The following is a 12,795-nucleotide window of genomic DNA, read 5'->3' on the forward strand; positions in this document are numbered from 1 at the left end:
CACTTCGGCGGCTGCTCTACCACGCCGCTGCATTCTTCAGCGGCAATTTGGCAGCCAGTCCTTCTCTCTGAGGACAAATTGCCGCCGAAGACCCGGACATGCCACCCCTTTCCATTGGCCGCTCCAAGCACTTGCTTCCTGTGCTGGTGCTTGGAGCCAACCTTGATGGTATGCATTGAGCAGCTGCTGTACTATTGCAAAGCTCAAGTAGCAGGCCGCTGGATCCTTTGCCCAGTCAGGAGGCATCATTTTTGGCAAAGGCTCACTGGGCCCAGATTAGCTTCCTGGGTTGCCTAGCAACCAGGCTGAGAGTTTGCTGTGCTCCTGGCAGGTGCCAGTGCAGGAGGCATGATAAAAAAGCTCCTGGCAGAACCTGGAGACATATTAGCTCTAGTCCATATGACCCTATAGGCTGGTAAAGGCAGGTGGGTGGTTCTGAAAATCAGATTTAAGGCATCAACAACAAACTTAACTAAATGAACAGATCCGCATGGATAATTTTCCAGAAATTCTATGGATGACATGCTGGGGTCTAGATAAACAGTGGAAAATAGGAACCTAAATCTCCCTCAAAAATACCATTAGCACTAAATGAAGGTTGCTAATTTGTCCTCTGACAAAATTAGTTGTAAAGAATATTACAGTTAAATGTACCCAAGTCTGGAAATTCTCAGGTAAGACTGTTTTCTATATCGATAGTCTCAATATTCATGCTCAAAACCAATCCTTACCACAAACCCAAGGTATGTACCAATAGCCTAAGGATGGACAACTTGCTGTATGAAACATGGTGGTCCGTCCCTGTTTAGGGATAGAGAGCCTGGGTCCACCCAACCCCTGTTCCTTTATATGGCTCCTTTAAGGAAACTGGTATTCAAGGGAGCAGCAGACTCGCTGGAAATGGGGCCAGGCACTGATCAGGCACTGACCTCTTAAACATGATAAAAGCCAGATTTTAGGGGACTCCTGAGAGGAGAGAGGGCAGATAGCCTGGAATGGAAAATTACAGGGGACATCGAGTCAGGAGAAAGGCTCCCTGGGATGGGAACCAAACCCAGAAGGGCAATTGGTGGGCTAGGGAAGCCTGCCTGACTCACAGCAAAGTGCCAAGAAGGAAAGCTGTGGGATCCCTTAACCAAGAGGACGTGGGCGGCAAGTTCAATGGGCCCGTGGTGCCTGGGCACCAGGAATATTCCTGGCCCAGGGCCCAGCTCCAGCAATGTTTGAGGCCAGGTCTCTCCTTCAGCCCCACCTTCCACCCCCTGGCTCTCCTCCTCCCCACCTTGGGTGTCCCCCAGGCAATTTAAAATGGCCAGGGGTCCGCACCCACCACCTGCAGCCTCTGGGTGGGGTGGGTCTGTGTCCCACCCCAAACGCCCCTGCAGCCAATAGGAAGCTGCGGGGGCAGTGCCTCGGGGTAGCAGCACATGGAGGCCCCCCGCCCGCCCTACCTAGGAGCTCCAAGTAAGTGCCACACCCCCTACCCCATCCATAGCCTGCACTCTTCCCCTTTCCCACACTGCCTCCCGCCTCCAAACTCCCTCCCAGAGCCTGCACCCCAGTCCTCTCACTCCCTCCCAGAGCCTGCACTCCTCACCCCTTCCTGCACCCCCAGCCCAGACCCTGCACCCAAACTCCATCCCAGAGCCTGCACCCCTCACACCCCTCCTGCACCCTCACCTCCTGCCCCAGCCCAGAGCCTGCACCCAGCACCCAAACTCCATCCAATAGCCTGCACCCCAGACCCCCTCCCCACCCAAACTCCCTCCCAGAGCCCAATCTGTCGTCTTCTGCACCCATACTCCCTCCCAGAGACTGCACCCTGCACCCCTCCTGCACCCCAATCCCCTGCTCCAGCCCAGAGCCTGCACCCCAGACCTCCTCCCTGAGCCTTAGGTGTGGGGGTGGAGGGGCCTCTGGGCATTCTGGGCACCACCAAATTTTCTACAAACCTGCTACCCCTGCAAGAGGAAGGAGCTGAGTCCAGGGACCAGATCAGGAGGAGACCTGTGAGACTCATCAGAGAGGCCAGGGGCTGCAGTGGGACTGGCAGAGCTCCCCTACTCAGTGGGAACTGGAGGGGAACCTGAAGTCTTGGAACAAGGATGAATTGGAAACCCCAAGAGGGATGGATTTGGGCCAGAAGGGCCAAAGAGACCTATGTTTTATCAAGACTTAAACATTCCTCTTCTTGGGGCCTAATCTATTCAATACTCTGGGCTGTGAGTAAATAATTGGGAGAACTAGGACAGAACTGAAGGTAGGGTGCCATCCAGGGCCACATCAGGCCATAGCAGGGGCATGCTTGGGGAGAGCACGCGGCCTGTTGCTAAACTAGCTACATAATTGCCTGAGCTTGCAATTTTAAATTGTTTCTGTGTAAAGCGTGTCTGGCCTTGTATATACTAGGAAAATTGGGCTAAAATTTCCCACTGATTCATTCTCACCAGTGAGAGTGCTAACGTAGACAAGGTATTAGCAGCTGCCAGCACTTTAAAGGACTGGGTTCTATTCACCTGCTCTAATCAGAGCTAGATGACCTGGAATTTTAAAATACCAGCAGCTACCTAAACCTCTAACTAAAGATGTGACACAGCCTTTCATGACAGCAGCTGATGATGCTTGTCTAAGGACAGCCTTTATGAAATGGGAAAGAGAGCAAGAACAAGGCAAAAGATGCAGACAGAGATTTTAAAATGCTAGGCTATTGCTATCAGTCTTTAGTATTTATAACCTATGTTTCATGACCCATACTATCCTGCAATGGGGGCACACACAAGAATATATTAATTTCCTTATTATTTCTCTCTCCATTTTTAAAAAGACAGTACACAGCTTCAGTAGCACTAGAATTTAGGCTGTTCTGCTGCTTTATAAGTAGACTTGACAAAAAAAAATTTAAATTTCAACTGATAATATCTCGTGGTTTTTTCTATTTTTATTCATTTAAATTTTCACAATTGCAGGAAATTATGGGAGGTCAGGCCATAGGGGTGTCAGATAATTACTATTTAATGACAGTGGATATTGAGATTCAAAAAGTTAAAGTTTTATAACTGTTAAAACACAAATTGGCAACATCACATGTCAAAATACGCAAAGTAAATATCCTTAAATCAAAGTTCTCAAGTAGCATTTTTCTTACTTTACATATCGGTAAATATAGATTATTACTGATGGAAATATTTTTTCATTGGTTTGTGTGTGAAATCAATGTTTACCAACACTTACCTGTAAAAATTTAATACATCCAAGCCTATTTATAAGGGCCAGGATAACAAATGTTGCCGGTGCACCCTTGGGAACAAACCTTCAAAGGAGGAAGAGCAAACAGGTGGAGTCTGATCCAGCAGCACCCAGGCCACAAAAAGGCTCAGGAGAGACTCCAGTCCCAACCCAAAGGGATGCCTCGGATGGCAGTGGAGGGTTCCTACTAGCACAGGAGCACTCTGGTCTTTGGGAGCAGGACGGACTATGCTGATCCACTGTTTCAGTTACTAAACGCACTCTGTAGTCTTCTCTTTATATAGCAAAACTTGCTGCCACCATCATTTTAACTAGGGCTGTCAAGCGATTAAAAAAAATTAATCGTGATTAATCACATTGTTAAACAATAGTAGAATACCATTTATTTAAATACTTTTGGATGTTTTCTACATTTTCAAATATATTGATTTCAATTACAAGAGAATACAAAGTGTACAGTGCTCACTTAATTTTTTATTACAAATATTTGCATTGTAAAAAACAAAAGAAATAGTATTTTTCAATTCACCTCATACAAGTACTGTAGTACAATCTCTTTACCATGAAAGTTGAACTTACAAATGTAGAATTATGTACAAAAAATAACTGCATTCAAAAATAAAACAAATGTAAAACTTTACAGCCTACAAATCCACTCAGCCCTTCTTCAGCCAATCACTCAGACAAACAAGTTTGTTTACATTTGCAGGAGATAATGCTGCCTGCTTCTTGTTTACAAAGTCACCTGAAAGTGAGAACAGATATTCTCATGGCACTGTTGTAACCGGCATCACAAGATATTTACGTGCCAGATGTGCTAAAGATTCATATGTTCCTTCATGCTTCAACCACCATTCCAGAGAACATGTGTCCATGCTTATGATGGGTTCTGCTCGATAAGGATCCAAAGCAGAACGGACCAACACCTGTTCATTTTCATCATCTGAGTCAGATGCCACCAGCAGAAGGCTGATTTTTTTTGGTGGTTCGGGTTCTGTAGTTTCTGCATCAGAATGTTGCTCTTTTAAGACTTCTGAAAGCATGCTCCACACCTCGTCCCTCTCAGATTTTGGATGGCACTTCAGATTCTTAAACCTTGGGTCAAGTGCTGTATCTATCCTTAGAAATCTCACATTGGTACCTTCTTTGAGTTTTGTCAAATCTGCTGTGAAAGTATTCTTAAAACAAACATGTGCTGGGTCATCATCCAAGACAGCTATAAGATGAAATATATGGCAGAATGCGGGTAAAACAGAACAGGAGACATACAATTCTCCTCCAGGCAGTTCAGTCACAAATGTAATTAATGCATTATTTTTTTTAAATTAGCATTATCAGCATGGAAGCATGTCCTCTGGAATGGTGACCGAAGCATGAAGGGGCATACGAATGTTTAGTATATCTGGCATGTAAATACCTTGCAACGCCAGCTACAAAAGTGCCATGCAAATGCCTGTTCTCAATTTCAGGTGACATTGTAAATAAGTATCAGAGAGTAGCCGTGTTAGTCTGGATCTGTAAAAGCAGCAGAGAGTCCTGTGGCACCTTATAGACTAAAAGACGTATTGGAGCATGAACTTTCGTGGGATGCATCCGACGAAGTGGGTATTCACCCACGAAAGCTCATGCTCCAATACATCTGTTAGTCTATAAGGTGCCACAGGACTCTTCGCTGCTATTGTAAATAAGAAACAGGCAGCAGTATCTCCCATCAATGTAAACAAACTTGTTTGTCTTAGCGATTGGCTGAAAAAGAAGTAGGAGTGAGTGGACTTGTAGTCTCTAAAGTTTGACATTGTTTTGTTTTTGAGTGCAGTTATGTAACAAAAAAAAATCTACATTTGTAAATTACACTTTCACAATAAAGAGATTGCACTACAGTACTTGTATGAGATTAATTTCTTTTGTTTATCATTTTTACAGTGCAAATATTTGTAATCAAAAACAATAATAAAGTGAGCACTGTACACTTTGTATTCTGTGTTGTAATAGAAATCAATATATTTGAAAATGTAGAAAAACATCCAAAAATATTTAATATATTTCAATTGGTATTCTACTGTTTGATAGTGCGATTAATCATGATTAATTTTTTTAATTGTGATTAATTTCTTTTAGTTAATCGCATGAGTTAACTGTGGTTAATTGACAGTCCTAATTTTAACATATGACTCCTTAGGATTTACTTCTAGAGGACATGTGCATATACTTATTTTATACAAGTGAATGTCTACAATAAGTGCTACTCTACATTTAAACTTCAGTAATTAGTAAAAAAAATATGAAAGAAAACACTCAGTTAAAGTTCTAAATCAAGACATTTTACCTTGGCTTGCAGAAGGCCTTGCACAGCTGGCTAACCCACACATCATTCCAACCATTCCAGTCTCTAAGACTAAGGGCTAGTCTACACTTACCGTCCGGGTCGACGCGGTGAGTTCGACTTCTCGGAGTTCGAACTATCGCGTCTGATCTAGACGCGACAGTTCGAACTCCAGAAGCGCCGCGGTCGACTCCGGTACTCCACCACTGCAAACGGCGGTGGCGGAGTCGACCTTGGAGCCGCGGAGTTCGACCCCGCCGCGTCTGGACGGGTGAGTAGTTCGAATTAGGGTACTTCGAATTCAGCTACGCTATTCACGTAGCTGAATTTGCGTACCCTAATTCGAACCCCCTTTTTAGTGTAGACCAGGCCTAAGGAAAAGAAGCTCTTGATTCCTAGAAATCAAATCAGGATATGTAACAACTAGGGAAGTACAAATTTGCAGCTTCTTAAGAATGTTTTCTCAGAGTCCTCCAATTTCTATAGCTCCTCTCAGTTTCAGCACATATGCCAGAAACATCTGGTTATTCTGGCTGGCTGCTGAACAGTACAGTTTCAAGTCCTCTTTCTCAGTTTATGCATTGTTTTCCTCACCCTCAAACTTCACAGAAAAAGCTCATATGTTCAGTTATACTTGAGTTATACAAACTTTTAAACGAGGAATCTAAAATCCAAATCAGACATAGCAATATAAAATATACTCCCACCAATGCAACAACCATATACCATTACCAAAGTTACAAACCAATGAAAAATTGCTTTGCAGTGCCATTTTGTAATATTGGAAGCTGCACCGCAGAACCAGATTTTCAGAGTTTTCACAGTAACTTTTTACAGTAGATGTTAAAAGTCTCCTTCTAGTCTACTTCTTATAAAGATGAATACACTGAATCTCTTGCTAGATGTCTGCTCAGTATTTCTCCTTGGATTTTTGGGCCTGTATTACTGGTTTCTTGAAACAGTGGCAAAGTAATTGAAACCAGTAAAAATATATAAGGCAAAACTTTTGCAATCCATCTTTCTTCTTGATTTTTTGACTTCCTTTAGTGTCTCAAGCCCCCCACTTCACTTTTATCTAACTTTTGCTGTTGCCTCTCTTTATTGTTTCCTTCATAGTATATTTTATAATAAAGAAATATATAATATTTTGCAACAGACTAAGCCATGTTTGATATAACATTAGTATAAATGGTGAAATACTGAAGCCTTATCCTTCAACTCCTTTTGAAATCAATGGGACGACTCACTAAATAATGCTCAACTCAGCCTGGGTAAAGGTACCAGCATCTGGCCCTTACAGACAAATAATGAGGCCAACATTTTCAGAGCAACTGAACCAATGGTCTGATTTGAACAGGGGTGTTCAACAGGAGCAAAGGTGCTCAGATCCTCTGAAATGTAGGCCACTGGTTTAGATGCCCAAATACGCATTCAAGAGTTTTATTTTAATTTCCCAGGTTTGAGGGTTTTGGTCTGCATGTTCATTTCTTTATTTCAAAAGAGCTGTGCTTTTTACTGTCTATTTGACATAAATATTTAAGTATATAAGTAAGGTTCTTTATCTTCTTCCCTTCCTAAAAACATTAAATAGAAGATAGGGTGGCCCTAAGCTCAGACCCAATTCCTAGATTCTCCATCAAGGAGGAAACCTGCATTTGTCATATCATTTTTAATATCATCTTCCTTCTTCGACATTTACAAGACCAGAATACAAATCAGAGGCTATTTTACATGTCACTGATTAAATCCAATTTCTCAAGAATCAAACATTTCCTTCCCTCTAAACTAAGGAGAGGGACACCTGCAGTTCAGGTTAACTTCCGGAAAGCTATCTCACTGTTCAGATCCTCCAAATCTTGTCTTCCAGCAAAGAGAGGGAAGCAAGTACCTGATAGCTCTGATTATTCACAGGTAAAAAGCAAAAGCAAGCAGGGAAAATTGTTTTTAAAAATAAACATCGAGACATTCTTTATCAGAAAGAAGCAGTAATGAAAGCAAGACTTTTTTTTTTAATTGCAATTTACATTTTTAAAAAACCTCTCCCTAGCTCTACTAATGACTTCTTAGCTGGTGTACATGGCAGTTTTTCATGAGAGCAGGCATGGATGTTGTCTCTGCCTTGACCTTTCAAATATACTCAGGTTGTGATGTTGAAATGTTCTTTCTAACTGCCATAACTATAACGCGCTATCTTTCGGATAGATACGTTTTCCTCATTTTGGGCTATAAATTTTACACTCCCTAAACCAGAGTGTAGTGTGCTGAGGATTCAAATGCTTGACCTCTAATTTACCAATAGATTGTAGACTTGAAAAAAAAAAATGAGAAACCAGTAGCCTGCCAAGGAAGAATAGATCAATAGAGAAAGAGTTTAACAACTATTGCATATGTCAATTGCTACATGAAATAATATTTGTACTGCATATATTCTTCCCTTGAGACCTGACTGTATTTTTTGCATGCTTTTGTTTGCCTTTCAGAGAAAAGAATTCAGAATTAGGAAAAATAACTCTCTCTCTAGTTAGAAAATTGAGCTTTCAGCCTTACTTAATGTTAAAGGTCTAAGATCAGTGAGCTTTCTGTTTCCTTAACCAGTTACTATTCTGATGAAGTAAAACTGATATTAAAGCTATGGTTCATAGGCTACGGTATATTTTATCTTGATTCCATGACTGAACTCTAGTAAATTCATTTTCTTATCTCTGTCGCTCAGGAACATGAATAAACCAAATTCTGGACTATGCTACCATCAAGATGAGCAAGTATTCCCGGTAGCAATCATTCTCTCTTTGTTACTAGAGAGTATGGAGGAATTTATTGACATACTGTTTAAAAAATTCTTCATTTTGTACATGCAGGTTGTAGTATCCTGTAGAAACTCAGTTTGTCATTACAGCTGGAAAGTGATGATGAATCCCTGAAAAAATGCCTAAACAAAACACACAAAATTATCTTACTGTTATTTAATACACAAAACATAGAAATATTGTACTCATTCACTTTTACTCAGTTTTAATGAAGCATTTTTCAAGAGATGAAATTAATTGATCAAGTTTCTGTAAAAACTATTCTGTCCCCTTCTCTTTGAAAAGGGCTTTACACGTGAAGAAATTAACACCTACCTTATCTGTTTACCATATGTTTTTTAGAGCCAGGTTTTCAGTTGCATTCACAATTGCATACATATATTTCAAATTGCACACCCAAATAAGGTATTTATATTCACACACTGTGTATTTGCCTTGTAAAGCATGTGCACATAAAAGTGTGCACACAATTGCACATAGCGAACACTGAAAAATCTTTCCCTTAGTGTTTTGCATTAGATATGGTAACACAAAGATGCAGTGTGATTATTGGACAGAATTTTTCTTGAGCATTGCTAGTGATTCAAAAAAGTACTCCTTGCACAACTTGTCGGCATAATGTCAGCAAAGACTGGACTGCTGAAGGTGCTGTCTTGGGGATGAGATGGAAAACTGAGGTCCTGACACACTTGTGGTCATTATTTATTCCATGGAATTTGTTAAACCCAGTGTCATTCCATTAGAGGTCTTTAACTGGGAAGGGGAATGGGTCAGGACTTGTTACTGGGAGAGAGGAATGGAGTGAGTCTGGAAGCAGGGAATTAGAATGATCATGGGCTAGTCATAGAAGCAGGAGCATAGGTGTGAAAGCTGGTAGAAGGCAATGGCATAGTCACAGGGGGCCAGGGGATTGGCATCAGGGAGGTGATTATATGGGACACTTATTCATTTCTTGTAAGGCCATGGAATGAAAAGGCAATATATTTATACAATGCTAAGGTTGAGCACTTAATTGGCTAATAATGAGGAGATTCAGACACTAAGTTTCTCACAGCCACACTCATATATTACAGCATATATTTCAAAGCATAAACAACCTAAAATGTTATGTGTTGTGTGGCACAATTAATATTGCAGTAGAAATATTAACGTCTAAATTACCTGGCCTTTTCTGCAGTTACATTCTTAGCTTTTAGATAACTACACAGGCATTTTCCTGCCCTACACTTTATCATCTTTGTTCAGATTGGTGTAATAGGCCCTGAATCTGCAATCGAATCTTCATGAGCACATGCCCATTGAAGTCAGGGGGGTGCCCTATGAGCAAAAGTGTCCTTCCATGCAAATTCAACTGTAGGATGGCACCCAACTGTACCTGCTTTGAACACACCAAGCCTGAGTTGGGCTGTGCATGGACAAAGTCTTCTGCTTGTCTGGACAATCACCACTGACATCAATCGGTGTCCATCTGTGTGGATGTTAGCGTAGGATCAAGACCGTAAAGAGATTTGGGATCTGTCTGAAATAAACATTTATTTTATTGTCATTATAAAACTAGTTGCCACGAGCACTGGGAGTGTTGCCAAGGAAAAGGAGACATGGCCATGTCATCCCTGTGCCCAGTACTCTCCAGCTGTCAAAACAACCCCTCTGGGTCATTGGTAGCCAAGCAGATTAGAACAGTCTTCAGGATGCTCTGATTTATGGTAGAGATAATTTTGTGCCAGGGCTGCTTAGGAATTGTGGAGGGTGATAAGGTGGCTAAAAGCCACCTTTACACAACCTGCCTCCTCAACTGTGCTAAGAGCTCCTCAGACTGAGCTGAGGACTGAGTCTGGGTGTTCATTTATTTCTCTTCACAGCTACCTAGGTAATGGGAAATAAAGGCTTGAGTTAAATGGAAGAGTTCGAATGTTATTCCTTTAGCATTTCCACAGCAATTTATTTTCCAACAGTTTTCATGTGATATGTCTGTGTGTGTGTGTCTTAAATGTTTAACATTTTAAATGAATTCAATGCTTCTCAGTGCTGAGCTGACCTTTGGTAATCTAACTCAACCTCTTTCTTGCCCTACAGATTCCCAAGTTGCATGACTGTGGTTAAAGAAAGGGATTCCTGAAGTCTCTCTGTAAAATGGAGCAAAATTTCTTTGCAGGCAAATATTTAAAAAATCAGACAGACAAACAGACACACTTTATACAGAAAAACAAGCAACAAATGTTATAATCTTCACAAGGGGTGTTTTAAACAAAACCCTTTCTTGCCAGCTCAGAAAGACTTCAGTCTATGGAATTTAAATTGGAATCATCCAACCATGAGAGGATCATCTTCAAAATTCCCTTTCCCCACACTGCCAAGATTAAAAATCCCCACTAAGGAGGATATTCTTCTCTGGTCTCACCAGCTAAAAAACATTCCAAACAAAATCCCTCTATTTACATGAAAATCTTCCAAAGGAGCAAGCAGGAAACTCACCCCTGAAGCTATGTAAAAGAAATCTCTCTACTGGGAATTTTCACATTTTCAAGGGCTCACAGAAGAGCAAAACATTTATCATTCTTGCTTTGAATTTTCCCCTAAAACCAAACAGACTGTTTCTGACATTTTCCCACAAAAAAAGTGTTTATACTATAAAAAGGGTGAGCTTTTTTTGTACTGGACTTAACTTAGGATTTTACGCAGTAAGGGAGATATTTTCACCAAGTTAAGTTATATTTGCTTGAATACAAATCACACACTGTAAAATATTGCCCTAGATCACATTTGTACATAGTCTCACACACACACTATGGATAGGAAAGGTAAAGTAGATTTTCATGCAAGAATATTCAGAGAGCAAAATCTGGTAGAGCTATACAGTTCAAAGAGGATTTCCTACAAATACTATTAGAAATATTTAAAATGCTGACCACCCTAAAAGATTAGTTCTTTTGAAGGGTTTTCCTCCAGCCATCTGGACTCTAAGAACAGAAATTCTCTGGAGACCATCCAAACTTGAAAATGGATGTTTGAATCCATACATATGGAGAGAATTGATATTTTAGTAGAGAATGAAAGTTAACACAAGGGAATGTCATCCACAATGAAAATGTACAGTTAAGCACATGCATATATATATTTGAAGGGTCAGGTGTGACCTGTATGAATAGTGTGCAGGCTGCTTCTGGTTCATTTTGTCAAATTTTATATCCATTGGCAGAGAACTAAAATACAAGCCAGTATCTGCCCAGTCTAGTTCAAATGAACATCTCCTGTCACTTGCCCTATATTTCCCTATGCATTTTACATCACTTACTGTCTTTCCTATTCAATAAATGTCTCACACTGCTCTTCTAACAAAACAGCAAGTCTGTGTCCATGAAAACATTTTGCTGTAGTGTGAAAAATAAAATTCCTTTTAAACTTGAAGGAGCTTCACAATGTGACTGCGTAACCCTTATTAACACTACTGGGAGTTGCTTGTTTTTGTCCAAAGAAAAATATACCCCTTAGTTAATGCACTTTGTATTGTCACTAAAGGATCACACTGTAAAATACAAAGCCGTGAAAGCCTGTAATTTATAAGGCGATTATCAGGTGCCCATGTGGCTCTTTTCATATGTATGTATACACTTTGCCCTTCCTAATTTGTCATGTTCTGTGTTCATCCTCAGAACCATCAAGCAGAGAAAACAGGGTAGAGATCCCTTGCTTTTACAGTCATGCCACAGACAGCAGGTTAAACATTATAAGACAAAATAATACCTTGTTTGGTTTCATTTCTTTTGGAAGGTATTTTTGCAAGTGCTTACACAATCAATCTGTAGCAGGATGGTTGGGTTCTTTAGTTGAGCCTGCCTGTCACCAAGTGTTAGAATGAAAGCTGGTTGAAAAATGGTTTATTTTCCTGTGGAAAATTGACTTTTCAGCAAAAAAATCAAACATTGAAATATTTCAATCCATTTTCCTCTTCAGGCTGGGGTCCCTGGTCAGCTACAGCTCCGATGATGCAACACAGTCTCCCCTCCTAATGAGAGTGGAAGGTGCATCATGAGAGTCCCATGACCGTGGTGAATGGGAGATAAAGTCCAGCTCATGAGTGTGCCAGAGAGGAGAATGGGAACACGAGGCATGTGAACTAAACTCCCCTGAGGCACTGCAGCAGTAAACTTCAATTGAAATGTTTCAATATTTTGTTTTTCAGCTCAAAAATAGTTCCAATGGAAAATTTTTGACCAGCTTTAGGTAGAACCCTACAGGTTGGTGCTATTGAACTCTGGTGACTCACTGAGGCAAGGGTAAGCTTGTTGACTCACCTTGGATATCAAATAAATGGGCATGATCCTCTAGTCAAATGAATCTAGGGCCTGGCACTGAGCAGTCCAAAAGGAGGAACATTTGATACAGTGTGGACAAAGTTCGGACTGGAGCTGGGAATAC

The 12,795-nt window shown here is 40.9% G+C and overlaps 1 long non-coding RNA gene across 1 annotated transcript; it reads left to right on the forward strand.

Moving 5' to 3' along the window:
• Window positions 1-311: 311 nt before the first annotated feature.
• Window positions 312-11,693, forward strand: LOC123365030. The gene is made up of 3 exons (XR_006577398.1): window positions 312-674; window positions 8,283-8,340; window positions 10,453-11,693. It is a non-coding gene; the product is annotated as an uncharacterized LOC123365030 (long non-coding RNA).
• The last annotated feature ends 1,102 nt before the right edge of the window (window positions 11,694-12,795 follow it).

This window comes from Mauremys mutica, chromosome 2, assembly GCF_020497125.1.
Source record: "Mauremys mutica isolate MM-2020 ecotype Southern chromosome 2, ASM2049712v1, whole genome shotgun sequence".
NCBI lineage: Eukaryota > Metazoa > Chordata > Testudines > Geoemydidae > Mauremys > Mauremys mutica.